At 24.6% G+C, this 27,603-nt stretch overlaps 1 protein-coding gene across 1 annotated transcript in view; it reads left to right on the forward strand.

Annotated features, from left to right (window-relative positions):
• Nucleotides 1-31: 31 nt before the first annotated feature.
• Nucleotides 32-27,603, forward strand: part of LOC122855561 (amphoterin-induced protein 2-like) — a 75,059-nt gene continuing 47,487 nt past the window's right edge. Inside the window, exon 1 of the mRNA XM_044157032.1 lies at nucleotides 32-632. The gene's annotated coding sequence lies outside the window, so the exon portion shown is untranslated. The remainder of the gene's footprint in view (nucleotides 633-27,603) is intronic.

Here is a 27,603-nt window from a genome sequence, read left to right on the forward strand (position 1 = left end):
TGATCCACCGGTTGTGTGTCTTCGCGCGCTCAGTTTGCTGGAATACCTTGCACGCGTCTGACCGGTTTTGACAAATAAATACATCAAAGTATATAATAAAAATATATATCTCGTTTATTTTAAAATATTTAATTAATAAATAATCATGTGATAAGACTACTGGATATAACAATAAAAGTGTAACAATAAACAAAAAATACGTTAAATAATGAAACAACAATTAATGTCAATTGTTTTTTGTTAACCCGCCATTTTTTTTTTCCTCAAAGTTTGCTAAAAAAAAAAAGAGTAAAATCAAATAATAAATTATCAATAGTGTTAGTAATTTATAAAAGTTAATAGTTGTGAATATTAGTGAAACTCAATTGTGTTAATTGTTGATCAAAAAAAAAATTATTGTGAAAAAGTTAAGGATAGTGGTGTGTTTATTGGAGTGTCATGTGATTAAAAATTCATTAGTGTTTGTTTAGAAGAAATATTGTCATGAATTTATGGAAGTATTGCAGTGGATTTAGCAAAATTATTTTATAGTGGACTCAATGGCCAAGTATTTGTACGTGTGTGGAAAATTTTAATGTCCTTGGACCCTCTGGAGTCACCACGCTCCCCGAGGTGGACCGCCTTCTACGGCAGTAAGTGTATTTTCTTTTTTTTTTTTTTTCATCTCCTTTTTTTCTTCCTTGGATTTTATGGCAGCGTCTATCCTCCTTGTACGAATAACGAATGCCATCTTTTATATTATTCCTACAAGTTGCTATATTCACTGCTCTTTTTTGTCCTTTTTATTTATTTTTTTTTTTTACATTTTTTTATGCTCAAACTCTGCTCCGTTTCATCTAACTTCATTTTGACTTTACTCACGCAATTTTACCAGGCTAATTCACAGTCAATTTTTTTTTTTATTATTATTATTTTATATTATTTTTTTTTTCGTATTTTTCCACTTATTTATTCGTTCATTGCATGACGCCACGCATTTAACATGCTGTAATGATTATTCAATGTTCTCAGAGAAAAAAAAAATAATAATAATTTAAATAAAGTTTTTATTTCGTTCTTAAAAGAACATAAAACAAGTAAATTTTTTTAAACTAAAAAATTTGTTTTTTAAAAAAACTAATAATTTTAAAAAATAACTTTATTAAAAAAATATATTTTTTCAAGTGAAATATATATATAAATTCTTTTTTTTTTTTTTTAATATTACTTAAAATTGTCAAGGATACTTGGAAGTAATTTATCCTCTTGATTTATTAATACTTGAATTTCTTCCACGAAAAATAATATTTTATAAAATTTTATATTTATCAAATATTAATGAATTTTTTCTAAAATTAAAAAAAAATTTGTATTGTTTATTTTACACTCAACTAAAATAATAACAACAAACAAACTTAAATAATAAACTCAGCTCAGTTCTTGTGGCAATTTTCATGCAATTGTTTAAATGAAATTAAAAAAAAAATAATATATATTACAGCCGAGAGTGCGTGTTTTATATTATTACAATTATTATTATTCAACGTGAAACAAACTGCATTTTTATAATGGAGTTTTTTTGAGTTTAAAAAGAATAAGAGTTAGCGGTTGTGAAGTAAACCTCAGAATGTATTGGTTGGTGCAAAAAGAATTATGGTTGGGTTATAACTTTAGCTGTGTCGGTGGTTAAAGAAGGGTCACACAAAAAAATAAAAAATAAATGGAAAAAAAAATAACACATATATGTATACATGCAGCATCCAAATCTTGGGTATCTTGTGTTGGTTTATTTGAGAGTATAGAAGTTGGTATGTACCAGGGTCAGAATGGCCAGTCGAGGGGGGTTTTTTAAAAGGGGGGAAAACACGAGGCCGTCTAGTCCCGCTTTCTTGGGTCTTATCCATGTGTATCATACATGCTTTTTTTTTTTATTTGTATATATAAAACTCAACCATTTTAAACACAATCAAACTTGCTCATAATGTATAAATAAATTAAAAAGAGATAAAAAAAATGAATAACAATAATGCCTGCTCTTTTTATATATATACTATTGTGGCATTGAACTTGATTATTATTATTATTGTTGCTTGGCTGATAAACTTTTTAAATTACTATAAATTTATTTTATTCGTTTTTTTCTGTCTTTAATTAATTGACATTTAGTATAATACAAATTTTTTTAAATGATGAAATTTAATATTTCATTGTTTTACTTTTTTTTTTTTATTATTAATTAAAAAGTAATGAGAAATTAATTTTCATTTATAAATCAACCTGTCTCAACGTATTTTTGTTATCATAAAAAATTATCAATTTTTTTTTTAAAAGGTATTATATTATCACAAAAGAATCATTAAAATTAACTAAAGTTTTTATGATATATAAATAATGAAGCATTTTTTTTTTTTGTGTGTGTTTCATGAAAATATTATAATTTTGTTACGTTAATGAAATAATAATAATAATTAAAATAAGTAACGTGAATAAAAAGGCATTGTGTCAGTTTTGGTTTTTAAAAGTCTAGTAAAATTATATAAGAGTAATTCAACTGAGAGAAACGTGCAATGACAAAAGGATGAATCACCCTCGAGTTGACGTTTACCAGTGAAAATTCTACTTCGTGCTTGGTACCTTGTATTCTAACCATTGGCATTTACATTGTGACACACACTTGGTGAAGATTGGACACGTAAGATCTAATTTTCTATTCATCTATTCACTTGATAAATTGAATATTAAGTTCATGCAAATGTGATGCCTTATGAGAGTTTATTCATAATTAAAAAATTTATTTTTCATTGAATAAATGAATCATGTATTTATGACTAATATTCAAAGTTTTTTTTTTTTTTTTAAAAAAAGATAATTATCAGTAAATAGCTATTTTTAATATCCCAACAAAAATGATAATACCTACTATCTGGTTTTTTTTTTTTTTTTTTTAAAATGTAAACGAAAATTAAACGACCAAGTTTTTAGTCAGTTGCATTGGTTTTTTTTTTGAGGTTGATATTTAAAATAAAAAAAATAAAAAATAGTTCTGTTAAACCTCAATATTTTTTACCTTGTGCTTTTTGAAAAAAAAAAAAACCAAATAGCGAGTAAACATGTGCCGACCAGATGCGGGTGGTCTAGTTTCTACTAAAGGTTTATCTACTTATTTTACGATGTCGCCAAACTTTTAAGCAACAAAAAAAAGAAAATAAATAAAGATGTACTATTTCAAATCAAGCTAAAATTACTTAATTCAAACAAAAAAATATTTGGATAATTAAACTGTTGATCTACATTTAATAGTTGATATTTATTTTCATTTAAAATATAAAAGTTTTTAAATGAAACATTAATAAATTTATTTACAACGTAGTTTCTTGTTAATTAATAAAAAAAAAATTATATTTTTCTTGTGAAACATAAAAGACCCTTTAATAGATTCGACACAATTAAAGAGGATATATTTATATTTTAATTAAATTGTAATACTAAAATTGCTTTAAAAAAAAATACATTGTTGATCTGCTGCTGACAAAATTCAGATATAAAAACAATATTTAAATAAAATAGAAAATGATATTATTCTTCAATCTATTTTCTATTTTCCAATGAATAAAATTGACACGATTCTCATTGCGTATTGTATAGGATATTGACAGTCCACGTTGATTTTTATTTTTTTTTCATTGAAAAAAATATAAAAAAAAAAAAATTTATCATTGTGTGTGGAACTGTCGTTGAATTTATTTATAAATACAAATCTCCTCGTCATCCATGTGTCACGAGTTTGAACCAACCAACTGTGGTCATTGTATATATGCATCGTTGCGACAATTCAAAATATACATATACTATTTTTCTTGATTAAATTCAATTAACCATAATTAAAATCGATCAATTTACCAACGTAAATTTACCATTTTATATTATTATTCAATTTATCAACAATTTTATTTGTGAAATAAAAAATTATTTTTCTTTTTTAAAAAACAGTATATATCCTTTTTAAATTTATTTTTTTAATTGCTCTTTTTTTTTGCCTTGTTTATTGTGTCCAGATCCATATCAATAAAAAATTTCATCTTCATTCAAAAGATGAGTTTGCTATGACAGTCCATGTAGACTTTACATTACAAAATTGCACCGGATGTACAATTCAATGACGTGGGTGATGACTTATTTTTTTTTTTTTTTTTTATACATATCATTTCTATTCGTCTCTGTTTTATATTTTTATTTTTAACCATGTGTGCGTTATCTCGTATTCAATTTCCTTCATTGCAATGTGACTTTTGCATTCATTCATCCATAGAGTGTGTGTATGCATATTGACCTGGTATTTCAATCATTATAAATATTTTAAAACAAGACTCATGATGATGGCCGTGTGTACATAAATACATACACTCAAAAAATTAAAAAAAGTAATAATAATATACTCAAGGAAAATGTAAATTAAAATATCAATATTGTAACCCTGATGTTTATTTAATCCAAGTTTGTTGAATATGTACTTGATCAGGTGCAATATGCTGATAAACTTGTCTTGGTTGGACTTTGTTGAAATTAATTAAAGCAGATGTTTACTTACAAATTAAACAATGCTTAAGTATACATGAATGAATTTCTAATTATTCAATCATCATCTAAAGAATTAAGATGTCTTTTTATTTTTTAAATATTTTTTTAAGCATTAATGCACTGCTTTTTTAAAGTTATATATTTTTTCGTTTAATCTTGATATTTTGCTTTTATGTATTTCGTTTTGGTAAATAGAGAAATGACATAGACATGCTAGAGCTGATTTATCAGTTGGTGAAGGAATGAGCTATATGAAGGCTACAGATATATGTCTTATTTTGCAAAATACCCTTGAGATTTACTCAAGATTTACAATCTCTGAGTTATCTTCTTTACTCGACAGGTTATCAAGGCTTTAAAACAGAAAATATTTTATTTATTTTAATCGTTGTATCTTGATTTTATTATGGAGCAAAAAATAATGCTTGGCCCAGGGTGAAATTTTTTTTGGGAATAGCTGAAACTTGCCTCTGTATTTTAAAATTTACTAATGCATTTTCTTAGGAAAAATTAAAAACAAAATATTTAAAAACAGGGTTTATATTATTCAGCAAAAATTTTTTTTTTCATTACATAATTTTAAATAATTTATCAATGTTTAAAATTGTGGTATATATATATTTTTTTTTTTTTTTTTTGAATAATTGATAATTGAAACGTGGTTGAGTAATTGTTATTTTTATTTTGACACTAAGCTTTTTGTTTTCATGACGGTCATTATAGCATTTAATGAATCATCGAGGTAACACAACAGCTATTTATAATTCATTGATTATCTCTATATACGAATTCTGTGTATAATTTAGTTTCAAAATTTCACCGTCAACTCATTAATATTTTATGAAATTCATAACAAAATAAAAATAAGTTTGATAATCCTTTATTAAATTACAATTTAACACAATTTAATATTTGAAAAAAAAATGCATATAAAAATGTTTTATTCACATTGATAATGTTAAATTTAAAAAACACGATGTTTAATTCAAATTTATTGCTCATTAATTCAGAATTTGCTGCCAATAATCCCAGTGACAATTATAACCCTTTAATATCTAGCGAATTATCCAATGCGTATTTCAGTTAAATTGAACAGGTGTGCTGGTGCGATATATATATTATCATATTCAATATTCGATTCAATGATACTGTTGTTTTATATTTGATTCTATCAAATATACAATTTGCTGGTCGTAGCTTTATGTTTATTTTTTAATGTAATTCAAAAAAAATTCATTTATAAAAATTAATACATCCTGGGGCTATTATTCTATTCAACTTTTTATACTGTTTTAATTGCGAATCATTTGTCAATTTAATTCTATTATTAGGTCAATTTAAAAAATAAAAAATAAAAATTTACATCACTTGTAATTAAAGAGCAAATAAATTTTTATATCCCCACTAGAAAAAAAAACTTTTAATTAAATTCTTATTTACCAAGAGAATACTTACATGACATTAGTTTGTCGAATTTTTTTTTTTTTTCTCTTTGTCTTTTATAAAACGTATAATTTAATTTTTATAATTTACGAAATGATTTTACATCAATGTAAATTAAATATTAGATTGATTATTACAATATACATTTGAATATAAAAATTTTATGATGTCATTCAAGTATTTGCATCATGATTATTACAGTTTTATTATCAGAAAATTTTTATAGTATGTAGATGTTATTAAATACATTCCCACGTTGTAAATTTTTTCTTTTACAGCTTTTGTTATAGAGGTAGACATTAAATTTGATAAAAAAATCCCCGCGACAAAATTGAGAGAAAAAATTTTGTAGATCAATTTTAAAGCTAAATAGATTTTCAATAATCCACGTGGAAAAATGAAGGCTTGGTTGTTTGGTTGGTTGGATCGATGTTGACGCTGTAAAAAACACTAAACACGCATATCCGTTTGTCCTTATCAAAAAATATTTTTCTCATTTTTTTTTTTTCCACTTGTTCTTAATATGAAGTGCTTACATCATACTGAAGTAATTGAGTATAAATTTTAAATAACGTCATGCAATATTATTTTTATCGATCAAAAAAAATTGTCGTCTGTAATTTGTTTTTAATTTTTTTTTCATATCAATTTTTTAACTTGTGATAATATCATGTTATTTTTATTAATTTATTAACAATATTCAATTTACTAATTAAAATTATAGCTGTACATTACTGATAATTAAAATTAAAAAATATCATTCAAGTTTATCGAGCAAGGCTTGTTTTCATCACTGAAATTTTATTAATTTTTTTTTAATTATAATTATTTTTTAAATAATTTTTACAATAGTTTCATAAACTATTACGTATAAAAAAATTAGAAATTTAAATAAACGTTTTATAGCTTGATAAAAAGAACAAAACAAATCCACTCTTTTATTTTCCATAAAATTAAATAAAATAGAATTATTCTGAGGACTTTAGTGTTTTCTGTTTTATGTCTTGGGTGACTTTATGCAAACAGAAAAGTCTAAGTGGTCGGTGTCTAAGATTTCTTGAAGCAAATGATCTTTTTTTTTTTTTTTTATGGTTTTAAAATGTCCTGGTTCTACAGTAATTTGACTCTGAGAAAAAAATAAAATAAAAATAAATGGAGATATATATAAGCTTAAGATGGAAATCTATATTTCATTGAATAATTGATTTATTATCTTTAAAGTATCATTTTCTAAGTATATTTAAAGAACTAAAATAGAAAAAATATTTTTTTTTTTTAAATAAAATATTGACTTGTTTATCTTTTTACAACTTTAATATCCAATGAATATTGAATTTTAAAATCCTAACCTATATTCTTTGTCTCATCAATTTAAAAGTTTCTATTTTGAGATATTTGTTGTTATTATTATTATGTTTTTTTCATTATATCAAATAAAACGAGTGAAAATTTTTCTCTCGGTTCTTTTGGCCTAGCTGTGAGTGAGTGTGTATATATGATATAAAAAATGCAATTCGAAGTTGAATTCTTCTTCAAGACTATGGGGCTGCAGTTATTGCTATACTGTTGCTGCCTCTCACGTTTGCCGTCAAGATAAATGGATTTTCGTGGCCAAGCACCGTAAAACTAAAGCCAGAGGCTATGTGCATTTATATGTATACATTGTCGTGCACATGACATAGTTTGGCATGATACCGAAAATACTATGTACTTGACGGTATCCTAGTACTTTGAATTTTTCCAGTTCCTAAACAAATATTTTACTTTTATGTCAAAAAATTATTTATTTATATTTTTTTTAATTATTATTTAACACACTTGGTAAAAATAATAATTTTATTTTCACTTGAAAGCCCTTTTTATTTTACTAAAAACAATAATTTCATTGTGTTTTTTGAGAATTTAATTTAAAATAATGTCACTATATAATATTTTTTTTTTTTTTATGTTTCTATATACTCGTACTCAACATAAAAAATAGTGAAAAAAAAAAAAGTAAATTCATGACTTTTCGTAAAACTTTAGACAGTATATTTTTCGTGTTGTTATTTCGTTTTGGTTTCCTGATGGTTTCCTTTCGTGTTCAGTCATAAATAATTATTACTATTGAAAACATTCCTATTCGTAAAATTAAGGAAATGAAAAAGAACATTTCGCCTTCAATTGTTAACAACAAAAAAAAAAAAAACAAACTTCTATTTATGCATTAAGCAGCCAATGTCGTGTTGAATTTGGACTAAAAAAAAAATAATAATTCTGAATATTCAAGAGGTTGTAAATTTTACAATACACTACTTTATGTAGATCAATTTTTGTTTTTTTTTTTATTTTTTTTATTTCTTCATAACATTGTTGAAATAGGATAATTTGATTTATTTAAAATTAATTTTATTCATTTTGTTTATATATATTTACATTCTTTGTTTTTTCATACTGAATAAAATATATTTTAATTAGTTTGTGAATGAAACTTGTAAATGCAAGGATCGGTGAGTATATCGACTTTATGCTTTTGGGATATCCGCTTGAATAACACAAAAGATTATGCGGGTGTTTATTTACGGCACATTATTATTAGCCACCATGTGTGTAATGCAAGAAAGACGACAAAAGGCTGTATTGAACATTTAAACGTATGAATTAATGAAGAATAATTTGCTAAATATATCAGGTTTACTATAACGCTTTGTTATTTTGTTATTTCTACAACAACTCACATTTATTTCAGTATATTACACTTTAATTTATCCTGTAAATAAATAACATTGAATTATATATATCTCACCCATCACTTGCTTTATAAAATATTTAAAATAATTGATTTTGAAAGAATACAAAAAAAACTTTTTCACATTTATTGTTTACTAAATTTTAGAGTTTGTGAATAAATATATTTTTCTTCTGGTTGTTGATACTTGATCTATTTATCATAATGCCTCGAGATATTTTGAATATTAAATATCTTTTGAATAATTTTTTTAATCAAATATTTGTAAACAACAACTGTTTTTAATATTAAAATATTGGCGAGTTTTAAATTACAATATTAAAAAATATATTTAAAATTAATTTAATAACTAAAATATCAGGCAGATGCATATATTGTTTATAAACAAAAAAAAATATAATTTGTTAGATGGAATAAATTTTTTTTTTTAATTTTTTAAAATCAACAAAAAATATGAAAATACTATAGATGATTGGAAATGTAGTTTTTTATTTACTGCATAAATATATAGATGAAAATATTTGGTTAGAAAAAAATATGTATATATATTGATGTGAATATATTGAACGCTGATGATGACGATCTATCTCTTGGGAAATTTGTACGATTGATATTCCACAGGATAGTAAATGCCCAATTCGATAAAAGTAAAGACTAATGGAAAAGCATATTGCAACTTTTAAACAACCTCCCATTATATTATTTTCTTACTTTTTTTTTTTATTTTTCTCACTCTTTTTACTTACAATGTCAAAGTTTTTCTTTAAAAGTTTTTCTACACTCACCAGAATCACGTTGTGAATTATTTATTTTTATTTTATTTTTTTCTCCAATTTATGCCATAGCTTGTTCGCGATAGTGACATTATTTTAAATAGATGGTAACTGGAAGATAATTTTTTTTTTTTACTAAAAAACTTGAAAATAATAAAAAAATAAAAAAAGCAAAAGTTATTTGACCAAATGGAGTTTGAACATCTGGGTTAAAAGTTTTGAAAAAAAAAAATAACATTTTATTATTTTTTTTTTTTTCGTTGCTTTTTTATTTAAAGGATATAATTATTTAGATAATCTTTAAATGGAAAAGTGGATAATGTAATATTAATGCATGTGTACGCCTGTAGAAAGAATCACAATTTTTTTACTATTTATTTTTTTTTATTCATCGGATAATCTGAAGAGTATGGCAACCATCAAAGTGTTGGTATAAAAAATTTAAAAGCACTAACACACATACGATTCGAATGAGTAATTGTGAAAAATCTTTTACGATTCGTTGCCACTGTTGAAAAGTAGTAGAAGTATATATGTATACGTCAGAATTAAAGAGAAAAGAGGGATGTACGCCCTCCGACCTCAGGATTCTCAGCTTATGCTGTAACACGAGATGAATATTTCAGTGTTAAATTTTTTTTTTTTTTTAAAAACTAAAATCCAAGCTGCTGTCGAGAAAAAACTAACATATTTCTCTCATTCTACCGTGTCTTTTTCATTTCTTCATGTAACTATAGTTGCATTCAACACCTTTTACAATCCAACAGTAGAAAAACGAGAAAAATAATGAAACAGACGAGAAAAAAAAATTTTTTAATCTCATCAAATGGAAAATCTCTGGGACGTTTTGTGTTAATATTCTTTAAATTTATTTTATCAATATATCGATTTTAATTGTCATTGAGTCTATTCATGTATATTTTTTTTTTTTTTAAATATTTTCTCATGAATAATATTATTATCATCATTTTTTTTTTCACTTTATTATCTCATTATTATACTATAACTATTTAAACTTTCTCAACATTTCTTATTTTTCATGATTAATTTTATCCACCCTGGAAAAAATTCATTTCTCTTAATTTAATTCTTTATTTATTTTTTTTTTTACTCTAACTTTGTGCTTAACTTGGTTTAAAGTCGCTCGGAATCCCATTAAAAATTTTTAACTCTTCATTGCTATGAGTCCAAAGCAAATTTACTAAATATATAAAATTTTTCCAACTGTTTTATCAAAATTTATTTTTTACAAAGCATCAAATTAATTAAATTATATTTTTAAAAAAATCATAAAACATTTAAATTATTTTTATTTTGCTTTAATAATTATATTTTTTTTAAATGTATATGCAGCAATGTTAACGTGCCCATATCATCCGATTAACCCATACTTTTATGCTATATTTAGAATGTATATATATATATTTGTTGACTTTTCTCTTTTGCTTTTGCGCACCCAACTTTTAACTTTATCATTAAATTGTTGAGCCAAACCCTGACAGTTGGTTGCAAAGAAGAACTTGAGTTAACTCTAAAAAAAAAGAATAAACTTTTTCACTGTAATTTTTATATGTACAAAAAATTCTATTCAAATTTCTCCCTAAATGTGTCTCTTTCACGTTGACCTTATATGGATTACACCACCTTCCTAGTTTAGCTTCTTCTTCTTTTTATTTCATATACGAAAAATAAAGTTAATATTTTTTACTGTTAAGCTTAACATTCAACATCTTACTATATACATGTCAATGGCAAGTTATTTTTTAATAAAATATGTTATTCAAAAACTTTATAACTATATATTTTTTTTTTCTGCTGCAGTATCAGTTGCAAAACTGGGATATGTGTGTGCGTTTTATTTATTTTTATTTTTTTTATTACGAATTGCATCATCGTAAAGTTTTGTGAGAATTTTTTGCGAACCATCTGTGCCTTGCTATTGGGCTATTTTCCGTTTCACTTCAATTCAATGTATATAATATCTATATATATATTTTTGTCTGTATATATATGTATATATCGCCTGCAGCTGTGCCTCTTGCAAAGTTTCTCATTGCACTTTTGTATCCATCGGGACATTGCTGAATACAAAATTTATATACCTATATTTCTATATATAAATTTTGTATATATTTATACATCTTCTTTACAGTGAATCTATATACACTTTTGATATAGATGAAAAAAAAAAAAGAAATCTTTTATCTTTGTATATGATCATGTCTCTTTTGAAAATAAAATTTTCTTATATAAATCAAGAATACACATTGACACAACTATATTTTTTTCTATTTACTTAATTTTTTTTTTCTTCATTTTTTCAAGAAAAAAAAATGTTTAATTAAAGTTAGTTATCTTTGACAAGCGTAACCTAGTTTTTCATGAATATTTGATATTTATCAATACACGTTCATTATTATTTTATTATTTATTTTTTTATTTTTTTTAAAAACACTCTTTCACACGTTTAGTTTTTATTTGAAAAAAAAAAAAAATATTATCATGGCGTGTTGGTGACAACACGTCATCGTAATAATGATACATTATGTGCTACAGTTGAATGGTATAACTATGAAATTTTCATGTTTATGAAAACATTTCATCAACATATTTTGCAATATATATATATTATTTTTCAATTTTTAAAAAAAATTCCATTTGCAGAATATTTATTCTATTTTTTGCTTTGTTGTTTTTCTATTATAAATGAGAGTTTATTTGGCAGTTAAATGTTGAAACTGGTTGATTTAAAATGAAATTTTTTTTATCATTTTTCTCATGCTGTGACACACAAATGAAATGTCTAAAGAAAAATTAAAAACAAACTTGAATTAATGGCAAATTTAATGTCTAGTTTATATTTTTTTTTATTTTTATAAATTTAAATAAAAACTGAGTGGCATATTATGAATGAATAAATTTATTAAATATAAATTATATTATTGATTTATTAAAACTTTATACAGTCATAATTATCAGCTATTCATGTTAAAAACTTTTACAAAATAATTAAACTTTAATAAACATATAAATTGCATTAAATAATAGTTACCTTGATTCATGTTCAATCTAAAAACTTTACCTCTCTAATTTCCAATTGTGGTTTTAATGTTTTTATTTATTAATATCAATTAATAACAATGCTTATTCACAAGTATAAATTAGCAACAAATAATTTAATTTTATATATTTGTTTGTTTAATACAACTTTATTAATACAGCATTATGTTTCACTTGATAATATTGCACAAGTTTAAATTATTGATATGAGACTTGAAGAGAAAAACAATTATTAACAATGATATAGACAAGTTTAATATCATTCGAAGCTACTTAATATATATCTTGGCTACTTCTGTAAATCAGATTAACACAACTTTCTTGTATCTTATATACAAGTACGTGAAACTATCTGTACAAGAAATTCAAGTTATTTCTATATTGATTAAAATTTTTCAAGTCAAAAGTTTGTTAAACTTGTAATCATGATGTAATTTCAGTTTGACCTTTAAACATTATTTGATAAATTTGTATTTTATTAAAAAACTTGATATTATAATTAGTAAATATATATATTGGATATAATTTTTCATTTGATTTATTCATTTTAATTTTTATCGATACCCAATATCTATATTAATAAATACATTTATAAACTTTTTATATAAATAAATTTTCAATTGAAACTTTATACTCTTGTCATTGAGCTTAATCCAATTTTAATATTAGTAATAATTTTTTTATAAATACTGATTTTATATATATAATAGTAAAAGTTGAATTGAAAAATTTTTATTTATACCATTATTCATTTTTTATATATATCAACGTTTTTTTTTTTTCATGCTACGTTTAATCAGCAGGTGTGAACATCGCATAAAAATAATCCATTTGCACATACATTGAATTTGAAAAACAAAATCGTACAAAAAAAAAAAAAGACAACGTCGCGAGTAGAAAAAAAAAAGCAGCTGCGTAAAGCTCTTGCGTATGCACGTATTTATCGGATTTGAAAACAGCAGTTTGCGAATGATCTGTACTAAGGCAAAATGCCTATTTTTTTTTTTTTAATTTTTTTCTATTTTTATTGTTTACCATGCTGTCGATATTCGAATGCAGTTTTATTCAATAGGGTTTATTTGTTATAAAAAATAAATATATATAAAAAAAAAAAAAAAAAAAAAATGGTAATGAAAATAGTACAAAATGAATGGCATCGATCTGTCGGCATATGCTTGATAGATGTGTATGTTTTATTGAAATTGGATACCGATGATTCCATTTATAGCTGACATAAAATCCGATAAACTAGTTTTCATCTGTTGTTTCACTGAACACGTTATCACTATCTAAATGAAAATTCTATATTTATTATATCATCAATAATAATAATCGATAATAAATTATAAATTGTTATTTCGTTTTAACATTATTTTTATAAAAATTAACAACAACAAGTGACTTTTTAAAAAATAAAAAAAAGAAATACTTTAATTAACTGGTAAGATTAAATATCATCCAGGTGAACATGTTGGTATGAAATAACATACCATTGACCCTCTAGTGATGCGTTTATTACTATTATTATTTTTTACATTATTCTGGGAATTAAAAAAAATTAAATTTCTAATTTAAAAAAAAATTGTCTTGCCATGGCGTGTGTGTTTGAACAAAGTAATCTAAATTAATGTTATACCTTGCTCAGTTTTAATTTTTTAATTTTTTTTAATTTACATTATTAAATGTAGTGTTATATGATAAAAATATTAATTAAATATAAAATTTATTTATTGATATATATAAGGTGTATGGCATTGCTTACATTGAACCGTGGTCACTGAATGTATTATCACCACAAGCCATATGTTTCACACTTGGCAGAATGAGAGTGGAAATGCCTAGTAACCACACATTATTCGCCATAGTAAATTCCATCCTCAGGTATCTACTTCTATGTTTTACACAGGCTATTTTGCGGTATGTTGTATTATATATTTATACCTGGATAACATTCATTCATATATAAAAAATATATATCAAAAATTTTCTATAAAGTTTTAACAATTTCTGTTGCTTTTTTTTTTTTTCGTTGATTATATTAATTTTACAATTTTCTATATAGTATTTTGGATAATTTTTTATTTTTTACTTGCAAAAGTACGAATATATTTAACAAATCGTTTTGATATGCGTAGTCACGATCAAGACACATATGTCGCAGATGTGAATTTCAATGAGATTATAACTCACGTGACCTTTTCGACAATGTGCTCACTCAGTTTTACTTTTTTTTTTTCAAAAATATATTTATCCTTTTTTTTTCTTTTATTTTATATGTCTGTTATTTATTGATCCATTGTGAATATTTATTTTATATAATTTTTCATTTTTTATAAAATTATTAATTTATACAAAATAAAGTCTAGGAAAATTTATTAAGTTTTATATTTTATTGAATTTATTTATACAAATTTTGTTTACTGAATAAAAAAACATTGCTTATTCAAGTATTTTCATTTTTGATGTTTATTATAATGAATAATTGAACAATTGAATTTTCTTTTGAAAAAAAATAAAAATAATAAACTTTGTTAACTACAAAAAAAAAAAAAAAAACAAATGCAAATTTATGAATATAATATTAAAGTAAATACTTTATTTAATTTTATTTTTAATTTCTTTTGTACAACGTATTTTAGTTGTGTATATTTTTTCCAACTTTATTTCAATTTACTTGATAAACATAACTCGGAAAAAAAAAATTTTTAATATTATTTCTTTGATATTTTTAAATTAAAAATTAAAAACAAAAATATTTATATAGAATTTAGTGTTATTATAAAAATTTCATAAATACATATGAAAAATAGAGAATTAATATTTTTTTTTTTTTCGATTATAAAGTGTTTAAAAAGTAAATCTCAGTGGCATTATTTTATTCACGTGTGTTTATTAATCTGAAAAAAGACATGAATATATTCTCATAAGAACATTTGTCTACATATAGAGATTATTGTTTTGTATTGTTGAGAAAAATATAGTCTCATAGATGTTTTCGTTCTTTTGTAAAATGTTTTCGACAAGCTGTTCAGTTCATACAAATACAATAATAATCCTTAGTTTCGTTCTATTATTCTCGCACGATGCAGCTGGAATTTGAGTTCTTTTTACATAAAAAAAAATCTAATGTATGTTCTGTATCGTTGAACTTATTGTACACATAATACTGAAAAAAAATATAACGCTACTTTGGTTGAATATTTTTTTCAAGCAGTATATTTAAGGAATTTTTATTTCCCTCAATTTTTCAACATAGTAAATATTTGTCTACCCTTGAATCGATTTGTTTATACGTGTCTCAAGTGGCCATATAAAAATGAAGTAAAGCAAAAATATTTTTGTTAAAAATTTCATGAAGATATTTATTTAATGACACTAATAAAAAAAAAATTTTCCAGTGTGTATATTATTCAGTCAAGTAACTTCCTTCTCTCATAATATATTAAATTTCAATGGACATCAACCATCATTACCCACCTTCCTGTTTTCATTGTATTCATTGTTGTGGATTGAGCATTTTTATTTTTTTTAAACTCTCCATCAACCCTCCCAGTCAGACATTGACGAAGGCTTTCGGCATTTTACATTTACTTTTGTCCCTTGAGTTAAAGCCAGACGCTTGGACATTCATTATTCTCCGTGAAATTCTATACAATATAACGATAAAACCCTTTTACAATCACATTTGCCAACTTTATATATTATTTTATTTATTTTTTCATATCTATTTTCTTTTTTTTTTATTATATTCATAAGAGATTTTTATTAAAAAATGCAAATAAATTATTATAATGTAAATTTAATTTCACGTTGATTTATAATTATTTTTTTCTCATACAGTGTGTTATTGTTTATGCTGTTTTTGTTGTTGTTATTGTTGAATTAGCTAACGAAATTATTGTACGTGAGTTGAATGTTTAATATTGGTAGTGTGTATACGCTGTTGGTCATGACGATTTTGAAATTTTACAAACGGTAGCATTAAGTTTGCCTGTCAACATGAATGAATTTATGTTCAACAAACAAATATATATATTCATGATTGTTTATAGGATATATCCAAAAAATGTGTCATACTTATTTTTTGTAATAGTATTTTTAAATAAAATTTTTTACTGTTAACGTATACAAGACTATTTTTTTTGTAACAAATGTACAAAACATTTTTCATCGACTTTATATATTTTCCTCTGGGGTTTATTTGAATTCATTTATTTATTTTTGGCTTATCTAGAACAACGGATTAATTTTGCAACCATTTGGTGAACAATATTAACTTGAATCATGAATTATTATTTTTTCAAAATAAAAAAGCAAAAAAAAATTCTTCATACTTTTGAATAATAGATTTTTATTTAATAATAAAATAATTTTTTTTTATTCTATTTATTCTAGTTATAATAATATTAATAAAAAGATATGATATTGCAAAAACTTGGAAAATTATTTAAAACATTTTTCACTTTTTCTACTGTCTCCTGAGATTTTTTTTTTTTTTTCATTCTTCAAGATTATCCATTACAGATTTTATTTTTTCTTTTTATTTATCAAAAGCATAAATATTAATAACGAATATTTATACGCTATGCGATCGTGGTAATATGAAAGTTAAAATAAGAAATAAAAAAAAAAAAAAAAGATTTGAGGTATCCGACAAGTTCATGCGCAGACACCTCTCAAGATGTGAATTAAATTTTCCGACGTTCCGCTTGTTGCCTTGTTCAGAAAATATGATGTGGTATGCCAACAGTTTGAACGTTCGTTTTAGCATTAAAAAATGCAAGTAGCAAAGATGAAAGAGCGTTTGAAAATATATTTTTTTATTTTTTATTTTATCCATACTGTAAGCCATTGATATTTCAAATTTAATGCTCTTAATGAGCTTACGATATTGGCTTTGTTTTTCAACCCAAACTTACCAAGTCTTAACAAGTTAAATAATCTTCATAATGTACATGAAAACTTTTTTATCGTTAAGTTTTCATTTAATATATTCTCAAACATATATTCAATATAATTAATTATTCAAAAAAGAAATTTTAATTATATTTTTATTATTTTATGATCTTAGTTAGTTTTTTTTTTTTCTTTTATACGATGATAAAATCGTCAACCAACAGTGGAATATTTTTTTTCTTTTACTTTTTCGTTGAAATATAATAATAAAAATAAAAAAAAAAAAAAAAAAGGCCAAGATTGTATATCTTCCCGAGTTGAAATTTTAAAATTTTTTAATTCCGCTTTGTCTTGGAACAGTCTTTATACGTCCAAGTTCCAAGACTTTCCAAGACTGGTCGATTTTTTATGATTGTCTTTCAATAAAGACAATCGTCTTTGAGAGTCTTTATAGATGAGCTCATTTTTAAAAAGACTCTCAAAGACGATTGTCTTGTTGCGTCTTTAAATAAAGGGTCTTTTAAAAAAAAGTCTTCAATTGAAAGTGTTTGCCAAAGAAATTTAAAAAAAAAAGTATTTTTATATTTAATTGAATTTATATATTTTTTTTTTTTTTTTTTTGATGCCCTACATTCGTACATTCATTTGTCCCTACCCGAATTCGATCGAACGTCTTTCTAATTACTAAACCTATGCCCTAACGCGCGGGACCATTTTTACATGTTGGATATATTTATAATTTTGTTTTCATAAACTACGAGGTGATCCATACAAGCATAATTGATTAGAAAAATAAAAAAAGAGAGTCCACCTTCGTTATTTATTCTGGACCTAATTAAATAGTTTTTTATTTAATTAATTATGGCAAATGTGTCTATGGAAATAATGCTGCCAAATAAATTAATACGCAGTCTAGATTGTTTTTATAGCAATTTGACAAAGTAATTTCTTTTGAATGAAAATTATCGCTGTAAAAATAATCTACACTGCGGATTAATTCATTTGGCAACGTTGTTTCCTCAGAAACATTTGCCATAAATAATTATTTAGCTATTGGCAAATTTCTCTATAAAGAAAAGAAGTTGCCAAGTAAATAAATTTGCAGTGTAGATTATTTTTACAGGATTTTGACGAAGTAATTTTTTTTAAATAGATATTAATGCTGTAAAAATAATCGACACTGCGGATTAATTCATTTGGGAACATTGTTTCCTTAGAAAAACTGCCATAAATAATTATTTAGCTATATTGGCAAATTTTTCTAAGGAAATAATGTAGCCAAATAAATAAATCCGCAGTGTAGATTATTTTTACAGCATTAATTTCGATTAAAAAAAATTACTTTGTCAAATTGCTGTAAAAATAATCTACACTGCGGATTCATTCATTTGGCAACACTATTTCCTTAGAAACATTTGCCATAAATAATTATTTAGCTATTGGCAAATTTTTCTATGAAAAGAAAGTCGTCAAGTATATAAATTCGCGATGTATAGATTATTTTTACAGCAATTTGACAATGTCATTCCTTTTTAATAGAAAATAATTCTGTAAAAGTAATCTACATTTTTTCCTTAGCTACTGCTTTTCCTTGGACATTTGTATTTTTAAAAAATAAATTGACATGTATTTTATTTATAAAATAAATAAAAAATGTCCAAGGAAAAGCAGTAGCTAAAATAATAAGGAAATTGATGTGACTAAGGAATTATTTCCTTAAACATAATTCGGCAACCTCAATTCTTGCTACATCTTTTCCACTACTGCTTTTTCTTGGACATTTTGTATTTTAAAAAATAAATTTACATGTATTTTATTGTTAAACTATAAATAAAAAATGACCAAGGAAAAGCAGTAGCTAAAATGTAACTAAGGAATTGAGTTACCAAAGATTATGTTTCAAGGAAATAATTCCTTATTGCATTAATTCCTTAGCTACATCTTTCCTTAGCTACTGCTTTTCCTTGGACATTTTTATTTATTTTATAAATAAACACATGTAAATTTATTTTTAAAATACAAATGTCAAGGAAAAGCAGTAACTAAGAATGTAACTAAGGAATTAATGTGACTAAGGAATTATTTCCTTGAAACATAATTCTTTGGCAACCTCAATTCATAGCTACATTTTCCTTAGCTACTGCTTTTCCTTGGACATTTTTATTTATAGTTTAAAATAAAATACATGTAAATTTATTTTAAAAATACAAATGTCCAAAAGAAAAGCAGTAACTGAAAAAGATGTAACTGAATTACCAAAACCTGTTTCAAGAAATAATTCATAGTCACATCAATTCACTTACTACATCTTTCATAACTACTGCTTTTCCTTGGACATTTGTATTTTTAAAAAATAGATTCACATGTATTTTAGTTATAAAATAAATAAAAAATTGCCAAGGAAAAGCAGTAGCTAAGGAAAAGATGTAGCTAAGGAATTAATGTGACTAAGGAATTATTTCCTTGAAACATAATTCTTTGGTAACCTCAATTCCTTAGCTACATCTTTTTCTGAGCTACTGCTTTTCCTTGGACATTTGTATTTTTAAAAAATGAATTCACATGTATTTTATATATAAAATAAATAAAAAATGTCCAAGGAAAAGCAGTAGCTAAGTAAAAGATGTAGCTGAGAATTGAGGTTGCCAAAAATTATGTTTCAAGGAAATAATTCCTTAGTCATTAATTCCTTAGCTACATCTTTTCCTTAGCTACTGCTTTTCATGGACCAATTTATACATAAAATACATGTAAATTTATTTAAAAAACCAATGTCAAGAAAAGCAGTAGCTAAAATTAATAATGATAAGGAATTATTTCCTTGAAACATAATTCTTCGGCAACCTCAATTCCTTAGCTACATCTTTTCCTTAGCTACTGCTTTTCCTTGGACATTATTTATTTATTTTATAAATAAAATACATGTAAATTTATTTTTTAAAAATACAAATGTCCAAAGAAAAGCTGAAAATAACTAAAGAATTGATTGCCAAATATGTTTCAAGGAAATAATCCTTACTCATTAATTCCTAACTACATCTTTTCTTAGCTACTGCTTTTCTTGGACCTTTTTAATTTTTTTATAAATAAAATACATGTAAATTTATTTAAAAAAACCAATGTCAAGAAAAAGCAGTAATAGAAAAAAAAGTAGCTAATTAAGGTGACCAAAGAATTATGTTTCAAGGAAATAATTCCTTAGTCACATTAATTCGTTAGCTACATCTTTTCCTTAGCTACTGCTTTTCCTTGGACATTTGTATTTTTAAAAAATAAATTTACATGTATTTTATTTATAAAAGAAATAAAAAATATCCAAGGAAAAGCAGTAGCTAAGAAAAAGATAACAACAAATAATGTGACTAAGGAATTATTTCCTTGAAACATAATTCTTTGGTAACCTCAATTCATAGCTACATCTTTTTAGCTACTGCTTTTCTTGGACATTTGTATTTTTAAAAATAAATTTACATGTATTTTATTTTTAAACTATAAATAAAAATGTCCAAGGAAAGCAGTAGCTAGAAAGAATAACAACTTAAGGTTTAATTGCAAAATATATTTCAGTCACATTAATTCCTTAGCTACATCTTTTCTTAGCTACTGCTTTTTTCCCAATTTTTTTTTATAAATAAAATACATGTAAATTTATTTAAAAACCAATGTCCAAGAAAAGCAGTAATGAAAAGAATGAACTAAGAATTGTGACCAAAATTATGTTTCAAAGAAATAATTCCTTAGTCACATTAATTCCTTAGCTACTGCTTTTTGGGACATTTGTATTTTTAAAAATAAATTTACATGTATTTATTTATAAAAATAAAAGTCCAAGAAAAGCAGTATAATAGAAAAAAAGATAACTAACAGGAATAATGTGACTAAGGTATTTCCTTGACATAATTTGGCAACGTCAATTCCTTAGCTACATCTTTTCCTTAGCTACTGCTTTTCCTTGGACATTTTTTATCTAGTTTAAAAATAAAATACATGTAAATTTATTTTTTAAAAATACAAATGTCCAAGGAAAAGCAGTAGCTAAGGAATTAATGTGGCTAAGGAATTAATGTTGCCAAAAAATTCTGTTACCAGGAAATAATTCCTGAGTCACATTAATTCCTTAGCTACATCTTTTCCTTAGCTACTGCTTTTCCTTGGACATTTTTATTTATTAAAATAAATTGCATATTTTTTATTTGTTTTATAAAGTAAAATACCAAGGATTAGTAGCAGATCACTAATTAATTCATCAAGTTCTATTCTTTTTGTAGACATTATCTCATTACTAGGCATGTCACTTCGATCCCAACTGTCGTGGTTATACCCTGTAAATTTCACAAAAAAATTCTCTCCGTGTGCAAATGTTTTTAAGGAAATAATGTTGCCAAATAAATAAATCTGCAGTGTAGATTATTTTTACAGCTTTAATTTATATTAGAAAGAAATTACTTTGTCAAATTGCTGTAAAAAAAATTTACACTGCGAATTTATTTTTTTGGCAACATTATTTCCTTAGGAAGTCAACTTTTCCTGAGAATCATTTGCCATAATTAAAATTTATTTTCGCGAGTAAATTATTCTAAGTCCCTGTTCAGTGATTTTTTTCTAAGTTTTTTTTTTCTTTGAAGAATATGAAGACAAGCTTTTCCAAGACCCGAAAGACAATCGTCTTTAAAAAAAAGACCGAAAAAATGATGAAAAAAAAAGGCCTTTTTTTAAAGACAATTAAAGACAATTGTCTTTGAAATACTGACTGAAAAATAAATGACGGAAAGAAAGGGAATTTTTTAAAGACATTTAAAGACGATCATCTTTAAAATAAAGACAACTAAAGACGCACAAAGATTATTCTCTTCTCACCCGAGTTGAAATTTTTAAATTTTTTAATTCCGCTTTGTCTTGGAACAGTCTTTATACGTCCAAGTTCCAAGACTTTCCAAGACTTGTCGATTTTTTATGATTGTCTTTCAATAAAGACAATCGTCTTTGAGAGTCTTTATAGATGAGCTCATTTTTGAAAAGACTCTCAAAGACGATTGTCTTGTTGCGTCTTTAAATAAAGGGTCTTTTAAAAAAAAGTCTTCAATTGAAAGTGTTTGCCAAAGAAATTTAAAAAAAAAAGTATTTTATATTTAATTGATTTTATATTTTTTTTTTTTTTTTTTTTTTGATGCCCTACTATATTTTACAGTCATTTTTCCCTACCCGAATTCGATCGAACGTCTTTCTAATTACTAAACCTATGCCCTAACGCGCGGGACCATTTTTACATGTTGGATATATAATTATAATTTTGTTTTCATAAACTACGAGGTGATCCATACAAGCATAATTGATTAGAAAAATAAAAAAAGAGAGTCCACCTTCGTTATTTATTCTGGACCTAATTAAATAGTTTTTTATTTAATTAATTATGGCAAATGTGTCTATGGAAATAATGCTGCCAAATAAATTAATACGCAGTCTAGATTATTTTTATAGCAATTTGACAAAGTAATTTCTTTTGAATGAAAATTATCGCTGTAAAAATAATCTACACTGCGGATTAATTCATTTGGCAACGTTGTTTCCTCAGAAACATTTGCCATAAATAATTATTTAGCTATTGGCAAATTTTTCTAAGGAAAGGAAGTTGCCAAGTAAACAAATTCGCAGTGTAAATTATTTTTTCAGCAATTTGACAAAGTAATTTCTTTCTAATATAAATTAATGCTGTAAAATAATCTACACTGCTGATTAATTTATCTGACAACATTATGTCCTCAGATACATTTGCCATAATTTATTATTCAGCTATTGGCAAATTTCCCTATAAAGAAAAGAAGTTGCCAAGTAAATAAATTTGCAGTGTAGATTATTTTTACAGGATTTTGACGAAGTAATTTTTTTTAAATGGAAATTAATGCTGTAACAATAATCGACACTGCGGATTGATTCATTTGGGAACATTGTTTCCTTAGAAAAATTTGCCATAAATAAATATTTAGCTATATTGGCAAATTTTTCTAAGGAAATAATGTTGCCAAATAAATAAATAAATCTGCAGTAGATTTACAGCATTAATTATTAAAAAACTTTCAACAAATACTGTAAAAATAATCTACACTGCGGATTCATTCATTTGGCAACACTATTTCCTTAGAAACATTTGCCATAATTAATTATTGAGCTATTGGAAAATTTTTCTATGAAAAGAAAGTTGTCAAGTATATAAACTCGCGATGTATAGATTATTTTTACAGCAATTTGACAATGTCATTCCTTTTTAATAGAAAATAATTCTGTAAAAGTAATCTACATTTTTTCCTTAGCTACTGCTTTTCCTTGGACATTTGTATTTTTAGAAAATAAATTTACATGTATTTTATTTATAAAATAAATAAAAAATGTCCAAGGAAAAGCAGTAGCTAAGGAAAAGATGTAGCTAAGGAATTGAGGTTGCCAAAGAATTATGTTTCATGGAAATAATTCCTTAGTCTCATCAATTCCTTAGCTACATCTTTTCCTTAGCTACTGCTTTTCCTTGGACATTAGTATTTTTAAAAAATAAATTTACATGTATTTTATTTATAAAATAAATAAAAAATGTCCAAGGAAAAGCAGTAGCTAAGAAATATAATAACTAAGGAATTAATGCAAAGGAATTATTTCCTTGAAACATAATTTTTTGGCAACATTAATTCCTTAGCTACATTTTTTTTTTAGCTACTGCTTTTCCTTGGACATTTCTTATTCATTTTATAAATAAAATACATGTAAATCTATTTTTTTAAAATACAAATGTCTAAGGAAAAGCAGTAGCTAAGGAATTAATGTGGCTAAGGAATTAATGTTGCCAAAAAGTTATGTTTCAAGGAAATAATTCTTTAGTCACATTAATTCCTTAGCTACATCTTTTTCTTAGCTACTGCTTTTCCCATTTTTATTTATTTTATAAATAAAATACATGCGTAAATTTATTTTTAAAATACAAATGTCAAGGAAAAGCAGTAGCTAAGAAAAGATGTAACTAAGGAATGAGTTGCCAAAATTATGTTTCAAAGAAATAATTCCTTAGTCACATTAAATCCTTAGCTACATCTTTTCCTTAGCTACTGCTTTTCCTTGGACATTAGTATTTTTAAAAAATATATTTACATGTATTTTATTTATGAAATAAATAAAAAATGTCCAAGGAAAAGCAGTAGCTAAGGAATTGAGGTTGCCAAAGAATTATGTTTCAAAGAAATAATTCCTTAGTCACATTAATTCCTTAGCTACATCTTTTCCTTAGCTACTGCTTTTCCTTGGACATTAGTATTTTTAAAAAATAAATTTACATGTATTTTATTTATGAAATAAATAAAAAATGTCCAAGGAAAAGCAGTAGCTAGAAGATAACAACTAAGGAATTAATGTGCAAAGGAATTATTTCCTTGAAACATAATTTTTTGGCAACATCAATTCCTTAGCCACATTAATTCCTTAGCTACATCTTTTCCTTAGCTACTGCTTTTCCTTGGACATTGGTATTTTTAAAAAATAAATTTACATGTATTTTATTTATAAAATAAATAAAAAATGTCCAAGGAAAAGCAGTAGCAGTAAAAAATAAAAGAATAACTTCATGAAACATAATTCTTTGGCAACCTCAATTCCTTAGCTACATTTTTTCCTTAGCTACATTCTTTCCTTAGCTACTGCTTTTCCTTGGACATATAAATACATACATATAGATACAGGTTAATTTATTTTTTTAAAATACAAATGTCCAAGAAAAAGCAGTGGCTAAATGTAATAAATGAGAACCATAAAATTATGTTTCAAGGAAATAATTCTGTCACATTAATTCCTTAGCTACATCTTTTCATAGCTACTTTTAGGACATTTTTATTTATTTTATAAATAAAATACATGTAAATTATTTTTAAAATACAAATGTCCAAGGAAAAGCAAGTAGCTAAAAAGATGTAATAAATTAGTTATAAAAATTATGTTTCAAGGAAATAATTCCCTTAGTCATTAATTCCTAGCTACATTTTTATCCTTAACTACTGCTTTTCCTTGGACCTTTTAATTTTTTTATAAATAAAAATACATGTAAATTTATTTTTTTAAAAAACCAATGTACAGAAAAAGCAAGTAACTAGACATGTAACTTAAGGAATTAATATGAACTACTTCATAGCTTTAACAACACGAATACATTAATTCCTTAGCTACATCTTTTCGCTTAGCTACTGCTTTTCATGGACATTTTTTATTTATTGAAATAAATTGCATATATTTATTTGTTTTATAAAGTAAAATACCAGGATTAGTAACAGATCACTAATTAATTCATCAAAGTTCTGTTATTCTTTTTTGTAGACATTATCTCATTACCAGAATGTCATTTCGATTCCAACTGTCGTGGTTATACCCTGTAAATTTCACAAAAAAATTCTCTCCGTGTGCAAATGTTTTTAAGGAAATAATGTTGCCAAATAAATAAATCTGCAGTGTAGATTATTTTTACAGCTTTAATTTATATTAGAAAGAAATTACTTTGTCAAATTGCTGTAAAAAAATTTACACTGCAATTCTTACGGCAACATTATTTCTTAGGAAGATCAACTTTTCCTTAGAAATTATTAAAATTAATTATTCGCGAGTAAATTATTCAAATTTATTTTCGCGGAAGTAAATTATTCTAGAATCCCTGTTCAGTGATTTTTTTCTAAGTTTTTTTTTTCTTTGAAAATATGAAGACAAGCTTTTCAAGACCGAAAGACAATCGTCTTTAAAAAAAAGACCGAAAAAATGATGAAAAAAAAAGGCCTTTTTTTAAAGACAATTAAAGACAATTGTCTTTAAAATACTGACTGAAAAATAAATGACGGAAAGAAAGGGAATTTTTTAAAGACATTTAAAGACGATCATCTTTAAAATAAAGACAACTAAAGACGCACAAAGATTATTCTCTTCTCAGCAAGACTGAGCAAGACGCAAAAGACTCAGCAAGACTGAAAAATTTTAACTCGGGCAGCAAGACTGAGCAAGACGCAAAAGACTCAGCAAGACTGAAAAATTTTAACTCGGGAATTAGTCCACACACAACGTTGGTCTTTTTCGCTCGATAATTCAGTCTTATCGCTTCAAGGCTGAGCCGTGTAATAAGACATAACATATATTTATAATTTTTAAATATCATTATTATTATTTTATATATATTTGTAGATAAAAAAAATTGAAACAAAATCAGCCAAGGTTATTTAGAGAGAGAGTAAAAATTGTATATTCCACTAGACTAGATCGTAAAATTTGACATTTAGATGAAAATAGTAGAAAAGTTTGAAACTTGAAATTCAATCGTATTAAATTTACAAGAGAGACGTGATCGTATTCAGCTATTCGACAACAGCTGTAGATAATACACAGTTTGAATGCAAATGATGTTATCTACTTGCTTGTAATTCACAATATACTTGAAATAATAAAAAAAAAAAAAAAGAGTTATTGATAACATATTAAAAATAATATATCACTCGGAAAATAAATCTTCAGTATTTATTATTAATAAATAACAATATTTATAAATTGAATTATCAATTATTTATTTTGTTATATCCTTTAAATATAGTCGTTTAAATATTTACATTGAATTTTCAATTCTATATAAGCATTACAGTAAACACTTATTCAAGGTATTGTGTGTCAGGTTATACTTGGCGTGCCAATTCATGCGGATATTATTCGTTTTACTTTGTTTGCATTCACGGTCACTTTTTATTTTGATAATATACACACATGAATCGAGTCCATTTGTTTTATCAATATGTCCAAAAAGTAGATGAAACCATGTTTAGATTCACTGCCAATTTTCTACCTTCGATTTTCAGCTGTATTTTTTTTTTTCCTGTATGACTCTATAGTGACCATTTAAATCTAACATTTTTACTATTTCATTATTATTTTTTTTGATTTTGTTTTTTTTTCTGGCTTTTAATTTTCTATCAAATTTAGCCAACTCGGAATACTACTACTACTGGAGATAGTCATTTGAAGTATTCAACAAATGAACATCCATTACATCAAATATCGATTACTCGTAAATCGTATCAATTTTCAATTCCCAATGAACACATACATGTATAAAGTTTAACGATTTTTTTATTGTATCAATGTGTA

The sequence above is a fragment of the Aphidius gifuensis genome, linkage group LG4 (genome assembly GCF_014905175.1).
Source record: "Aphidius gifuensis isolate YNYX2018 linkage group LG4, ASM1490517v1, whole genome shotgun sequence".
In the NCBI taxonomy this organism is placed as follows: Eukaryota; Metazoa; Arthropoda; class Insecta; order Hymenoptera; family Braconidae; genus Aphidius; species Aphidius gifuensis.